The sequence below is a fragment of the Leptopilina heterotoma genome, unplaced genomic scaffold, assembly GCF_015476425.1.
Source record: "Leptopilina heterotoma isolate Lh14 unplaced genomic scaffold, ASM1547642v1 Lhet_27, whole genome shotgun sequence".
Classification (NCBI taxonomy): domain Eukaryota; kingdom Metazoa; phylum Arthropoda; class Insecta; order Hymenoptera; family Figitidae; genus Leptopilina; species Leptopilina heterotoma.
The window spans coordinates 1,111,070-1,119,480 of NW_025110978.1; positions in this window are offsets into that span (position 1 = coordinate 1,111,070).

The window sequence follows — 8,411 nt, forward strand, 5'->3', positions numbered from 1 at the left end:
TTGACTCACAAAATATGATTTGATCGATAATTGACGTAGGTGTTGAAAGATGGTAATCACTATGATAAATTACTTTTGAATACACAAAGATAACACAACAGACGCGCACTTAAACCATCATATTCTATACACTACCGGGTGAGTCAATAAATTTCCCTTTTCTTCTGAATAATATTCTTTACATATAGTAATTATATTCAAAAGAAATATTATATTTACCCAATATTTCAAAATTACGTCAATAGAATGAAAAAGAAATAAATAAAAGTATTAATCTTATTTATCTAATCGACCTAATTTTATTCAAAATATAATGCGGATTTGAATCTAAACTTTTTTTCCCTTATCGTCTGCTGATCCCCATCAGGGATGCAATCATGGATCTTTACTTTTTAATAGAGTGATAATCTTAAGGAAAATAAACTTATATGAGAATGATAACTTTAAGATATTGATAACTTTTAAGAGAGTGATAAATTTTCAGAGACTTGACACGAGTTTAAGAAAATGATAACTTTAAGAGATTGCTAACCTTTTATGAGAATGATAACACCCTGGAAGGTCGATAATGGGTCCCTCGCAGGAAAAAAGAAGTGTTATTTTAACACTAAAAGTGTAGTGTTAAAACAACACGCAACATTTTTAACCGACACTGTGATTTTAACACTTCATTGGTGTTAAAATAGCACTAGAGTGTGTTAAATTAACACTAGAGGGTGTTAAGTTAATATACATTTTAAATGCGGTTAAAATAACACAAAAATTGTGTTAAAACAATACCATTTGAAAAGTACACGCAACAAATTTAACACATATTTTTTTCTGTGCTTGCAGGGATAACTCAACTTATAAGGCCCCGCAAGAGAGAGAATTAACATTGATACTAGACTTTCACATAAGGACTTATCCAGAATGTTATCCACCTTTTTTGAGAGAGTAACTTATCCTTTACCCGATGTACCGATACTAGAAAACGAGGGGAGAAAAGCAATGTTTTTCTTTAAGATTTCACTTTTCATGTTTTTGGAAAAGTCTTTTTAGTCAAAAAATAATGAGATTCGCTAGCCAGGGTTGAGCGCAGGGAATGTCATGAAAAAGGGTGGACTCGACTCTGGCCAGCACATGTTTTGCAGTTTTCAATTGCTTTTGTGAGTAAGTTTATAAAAAAAGTGAAAGTTTGAACGATTTGAGAAAACCGTGAGAAAATACGTTTTAACTTAAATTTTTGAACTCGCATCTTTAAACATAACCTTCTTTATGCAGATGATGTAAAAATGTTATCTTTAAATTTAGATAATTTTAATAATTAGTGTTACTTATTACCCCACTATTACTAATTGCCCCATTTATGTCGGTATTAAAAATACTATAAATTTTAATATTGGAATGAATATTTTAATATTAATTATTCAAAAATATTTATTATAAAAAATAAAACAAACAGTAGGTATCGTATCTTTTATTCAATATCAAAAGAAATATTTCTTTTTCCAAACCAAGAACCACTATTTTTAAACAATGGGGGGTCCCTACGAATTTCAAATAAATTCAAAATAATTTTCAAAAAATATGGAATTTAAATTGTCTATTTTCTTTTGATTCGTTTCGTTTTTAACGTGGATCGAGACCAAATGAGTAGATCAAGTCAGCAGGGGAGACCACCTCTCCCGTACGTCCCCCCGTCTTATTTTGCCCTGTATATACACATCGAAGCAGGAGAGGAAGCACGATCATTATTCTAGCGTGCGATTTGTAAACGGGTTCTATTTATGGGACTCTGCAAACTTTATAATCAGCCGCCGCAGGGCGACGACTTATTTAGAATAATTAATGCGAAGTACAGCCCTCTCACGCTCCTTCTATACCAATGAAAATCACTCTATCCCCACTGAAATTCACCGACGAGGGGAAACGAAGGCGGTCCTGGGGAACCTGAGCCGCCCACGATTCTCTCGTCGCGCGAGCGACTTATTCCTTTCTGACATATAAGTTGAATCTGCAGTGGACACTCTCTCAAAGCAAAAGGCAAAAAAAAAAAAAGAATAAGGAATTTTTTTTATTTCAGCTTCCTCACGCGACTATGTCTCCTTAAGTCCTTAATATACTCTGTCTCTCTAGGTAGCCTCATGAAAATTTGTGGCATTCTTCATTTTCGAGAGACGGAGAGAAAGGGAGTGAGAGAGCGAAAGAGAGAGAGAGAGAGTTGAAGACTAAATTGCCCTGTGTGATGGAGTCCTTGCAAATCAAGCTGCACGGTACTTACAAATAAATAACTTCATTAGCCGAATAATTGCCCGAGACGTCTTTTCTAAATTGCACAACGCTTGGATGTTGTTTCAATAATGTCTTTTCTGAACTGCGCTATGAAAAGCTACACGCGTCCTTAGTTTTCTATAAACCTAATACAAAAAAAATGTTTCTAAATGCTTTTAGAAACTTTCTCTAAGGAGCTAACAATTTTTCCGCAAATATTTCAAAATTTTGAGTCGAATATATTTTTTAATTTGCAACAGTTTTCGATTTCGTCACCCACTAAATAATTTATTGGATAATTTGCTTTAATAGCAAAAAGTAGAATTTTCTGATGAGTTTGTAAGTTACTGCTCTCGCTTCGCTCAAACAGCAACTTACGAACTCATCGAAAAATTCTACTTTTCGCAAGTGGTGCAAACCTTATGCATAATCCTATAATTATTATCACCTCTTGCACAGTTGCCCCCGTGTGAAAAAATGTTGTGGCAGTCTAGAGTCCAATGATTTCCCGATTAGCAATCATCAAGTCCGTCTAATCAAGATGATCCATCAATTCCCGAATCAGTGACTTAACAGATGGGCTTATTAGAAAAATTCTAAGTCAAATAAGGCTAAATTTGGTCTAGGATGTCGCGTTGTTAGATCAGTCAGCGCTTGGTGCATTGTGTTTGTGAATTTTAGTGTTTGTTGTAGCAGAGTGTCTACTATTTTCGTTCAAAAAAATTTCCGACTTTGTCCTAATTTTTTCCGGTTTTTTTTCTCACAAAATTTTTTATTTGACTTCGAACATAAATAAATCTACAAACTTTTTGAAAATAATGTTTATTTAATAATTTTAATTAAAAATTTGGAAAATAATTGAATTAAACAAAGAATTTCTTCAATTTTTTAAAATAATCATGTCTTTTTATAATCATAATTGAAAATTTGATTAATTCAATTTTATTAAAATATATTGAAACTAATTAAATTTCTGCAAAGAATTTTACTATATTTATAAAAGTAATGGAATCCTTCCAAAGAATGTTATTATTTATGAAAATAATTAAATGTTTGAAAATAATTGAATTGTGAAGAACAATATTTAATTATTTATAAAGATAATTGAAATTTTCAGGAAATTTGAAAAAAATTTTAAACATATAATTAAATTTTCTGCTAAAAATTTTATTACTTTTGAAACGAATTAAATTGATTTTTAGAGTTTTATGGAAATTTATAAAGATAATTGAATTCTTGTTTATTTTTTTACAGTTTCTAGAAATAATTGAATTCTTTCGACGAATTTAAATAAAACTTTTAAGAATAATGACATTTTTCGAGAAATTCGATTAAAATTGTATTAAAAATAATTGAAATTCCACAATGAGTTTTACTATTTATGAAAATAATTAAATATATTGCGAAGAAATTTTTAAAAATTTTAATTATAATTACGGTGACCAACTTCCCTTGATTATTTTTGAAAAACTTAGATGAAATTCTTTAAAAGAATTAGTTTAAAGATGAGTTCAAAATTTAAGTAAAAACTTATTTTCTCACGGTTTTCTCAATTCTTTCCAACTTTCACTTTTTTTTATAAACTTACTCACAAAAGCAATTGAAAACTGCAAAACATGTGCTAGCATGTGCTAGCCAGAGTCGAGTCCACCCTTTTTTATGACATTCCCTGCGCTCAACCCTGGCTAGCGAATCTCATCATTTTTGACTAAAAAGACTTTTCTAAAAGCATGAAAATGAAATCTTAAAAAAAAACATTGCTTTTCTCCCCCCTTTTTCTGGTATCGGTACTTCGGGAAAAGAATCAGGCCCTATTTTCTCAAATTGGGTAGTTAGTTCGCTTTTGCCTAAGCTTTCGTCGAGATCTCGGAAAAGTGCTAATTTTTAAACGCATAGTCAAAAAATTTACTCCTATAGTTGAGGGTTCCACTGACAATAATTATAAGTCAGTATAATAGTTAAAATAACTCGTACAGCAGAAATAAAGCTCCAGTGGAAAAATTAGCATGTATTACATGACCTTAATACAATAACCATTCTAATAGACAGAAATAAAGTCATGTTATTTCCCCACCAAATTCTTAAGAACATGAAAAATACATCTATACCTCAATTTCAATTCGGTCAATAAATTAATCTCACAAGAAACACTAAATAAATTATAGGCCAAAAGCATAAACATAAACTATAAATTAGAATTCATAGTTTGCTTGAACAACATATCATTCACCAAATTAAAGAAAAACTTTTCGATTAACTATATGGCAACTTAACGAAATGAAATAAAATGGACAAGGGACACACCCCAGAGCAATGTTATTCTCTTATAAGCCGCGATGATTCCCCTAATCGAGTTTATAAACACTCAACGACCACACCCACCTCTAACGACGACGGTCACAGAGGAGAGTGAGAGAGAGAGAGAGAGGATGATGGTTGTTCACCCCCCAAATGTGTATCTCGTATCCAAGGCATATACACTGTCGACTCGTGTTCGTGGTTTATACGCGTATTTATTAGTCTACAAGCTGCACTGAGATAACGTACACCCGGTACACGCGAAGATAACCGCACCCCAGGGAACCCGCTGCTGCTTATAAACCGTTCTAACACGATGGGGAACCGCAAAGCATTCCGTACTGATTTATCGGTGGGGAGGTGATAAACGAGGCGAGTTCATCTCTTTCGGGGTACTACTTCTCCCCGTACAAACATATATATATATATAGCGTACACTTTATATTTGCATGTGTATGCTGCATCACAACTCGGCAAGAATAAACTGTCGTCGCGCGTTCCCTTATTCGTTATTCTACACGTTTTACTTGTATGCCCGCCGCTAATTAATGGTCTTGTTACGCAGTTCGGAAAATGTTATTTTTATATTATCAACTATATATACCTCCTAAGAGAGTTATTCATAAATGGTTTATCATATCCTAATGAATTATTCAAGAACCTACATTTTTTCCACAATCCTTTTCTTTTCTTTTTCTGCTTCATGTCATTTTTTTTATTTCCGCATAGTCTTTCTAATACTAAATATACTTCAACATATATTAAAAATTTTCAATGAGAAAAAAAAGAACGTTTCTCTAACCGCCGGGTTGTACCCTTGAATATGTTTCGTTATTTCTCTCCCAACAGCCTCTAATTATGATTAAGAAACAGTATATATATACATACATATAAAAGCAGATTCGAAATTCCTCAAGTCCTGATATCGAATCGTGTAATATAAATCACCTTCATTTTCGAGGCGCAGGAATAGATTATCACTGAATAAGACCCGCAAACCTATCGTTAATGTCAGGTCTTAATGCTCCTCGGAATTATTATGATTAACTGGGTAATACTCGTGATTTACTGTATCTAGATATAATTCTCTTTTCTTTTTTTTTAAATTAAATAAAAAATATCCAACCAACATATATCATATGAGAATATAGGGAAATTCTAAATTTGAAATAGTGCTTCATTTGTCGCTTTTAATCACACATTTATACATACTCATGGATTTATATATACGGATTTCAGTTATTAAATTACGAAATTCTTCGTCTCTATTGATTTCATGTTAAATTGCTCAATTTGTTCCGCACAAAATTTCTACATACGCAATTCGATTCGTCGCCAATATCGCTATATATGAATTCTTTCATATAAAGAATAAATTTACACTATTTTGTTATTTTATGTTTATTATGTTTAAATTAAAATTACTCTCTACTCCCTACTAAATCTGAATCAGTTAAAAATCACTGTTTAATTGAAAATCAGTGACTGACTTTTTGCTTCTGCAATCAGCAAACAATAATTATCATTTAAAAAATTATGATTATCAGTAAAAAAATAAATGAAAAATTAGTTAAAATTTACTAATTGAATCAGTTAAAAAAAATGTAGTGAATTATCAGTTATTTTTGAGGGGGAAAGAGCAGTTGTAAAATCTCACTGAAATATGCCTATTTTTAGGTACCATTTTCATCAAACTTTTTTTCTCATGATTTCATATACAAAGGACTAAAATCTGATAGTTTGATAAAACCAAATTTTTATTTTTGAATTTTCTGTGCCATTTTGAAAAAATAATTATTCGTTTTCTTGGTAATTATTTTTTTTTTTTTTTTTTTATTAATTTTTTTTTTAATTTAATTTAATTGTTTATTTTTTAATACAAAAATATTTTAAAAATAGAGTTGCATTCCGACAGGTTCGACGGTAAAATTTTTTTGGAACTAATCCAATTCTAGTCAAATTTGACTATTTCCGCAGTTATTTATTTATTAATAATTAGTTACTTTCTGTTAATAAATAGTTACTTTCAAATAGTAATATTTTATTAATTAATTAAATCATTAAATAATAATGACTAATTATTAGTTAAATTCACTTTTAGGTTATGTCAAAATAGCTAAAATTTTTGACAACTATTTAACTACTTTTGCAGTTCATTTACTAATAACTAATAACTAATTACTTTTTTCTAGTAATTAATATTTTTTTACTTATTACTAAAGCAAAACGTCAGCCTTTTCCTTCTAATAATTAGTTATTTTCGACTAATTGAAATAGGGGCTACAACTTGGTTCCCGTTTCACTGGCAGTTGTTTTTTTTTTACTAATTCAGAAATCATTTGTTTTATAATATTTTTTGTTTTTATTTTGAATCAAAAAAATATTTCTTTAAAGCAAAGAAATTTCTCTTTGACCCTAGATAACAAATGCAGAAATTTCTTTCATTCAATGAAAATTTCTTTAAAACAACGAAGCTTTTTTCTGGGTGTAGGTACTTCTTAAATTGAACTTGCACTGAACAAAATTCAGGGAGTAAAATATGAAATTGGGAGTAAACATTTTCGAGTTACAAATCTACTGTAAAAAAATAGTTTTTATAGAATCACGACATTCGGAGTTGAAATTTTAACACAACATAATTTTTTGCTGACTGTCTATCAAAGATAATTATGCTTTATTCAAACATATTGTTTTCTAAGTATATAAATAATTTTTTTTTAATTATTAAATTAATTATCATCAATAAAAAAAACTATATGAAAACTGCGGATATTAGACTGTAACTAATATAGAACATCGACGATATAAATATAGAGAAATAAAATTTTTATTATTAAAATAGAATAGTAAAAATTGACGATCCTATTAACGAGGTTCGAATGGAAAGCAATAAAACTGAACAAAAACTGATGTTCCTATTAACAAGGTTCCAGCGTAAAGTAAGAAAAAAGAATAATTACGATTTACAACTGAATAAAGATTACAAAAAGGTTATAAACCCGATTTTTAAAGAATCAATTGCGAGATTGTTCCATATACGTGGAAAAAACAATCTCCTCCTCAATAATCCTGCGCCTTTATAACCTTCGGAAATCTTTTGTTCAGTTCGGCGCCGTCGTAACAAGATAGTAACACATACATTTTTTTTCAAAGTCTCAGTTTCGTACACATACACACCCATATAATGGGTGCGTATATAAGGCCCATTTTTGAAGTCGACCGATTCGCCTCGCTCGATGGCGCAGGTGCGTCTCTTATTTGGAAGGAACAGTATACACATATATACATAAACATATATATATACAGAGGCATTCCCGCACAATTTGGGAAAAGCGTTAGTTTCGAAAACACAATTCGTTCCATTTGGATTGTTATCACCGGAAAGGTGGGCACTTTGAAAAGCGCCGATGTTTCGTTACGGTTATATACACTTTTACCCCTTGAAGAAAAACCGATTCTTTTTCTATAACACATAACGAGAGAGAGTGACGACTTCCCTCTGCGCGAGCAGGTACCGTTCGCGCAGATGACACAAATGTTTTCTCCAAAAATAAATAGAATGTTAAAAAAAATATTTGGATATATGTTGAAAAATATTTGGGGACAGAGAAAATATATAAATATAAATAAATGTAGACGAGACACTTATTTTAAATCCCAAAGTCTCGGGATGAGGATTTCAATTCATTCTTCTTGTTCTTTAATCATCTTCTCGATGAAGAAGAATTATTGCGGACAAATAAACAAGCAAGTAATTCCCAACGGGATTTTTTTTATGAGCTTCTATAAAATTTGTTATATTTTTTCAAATTTTTTTAAAACAGGGTCTGGCAAGGACCGAACCAGTTTTCCTAATTGCG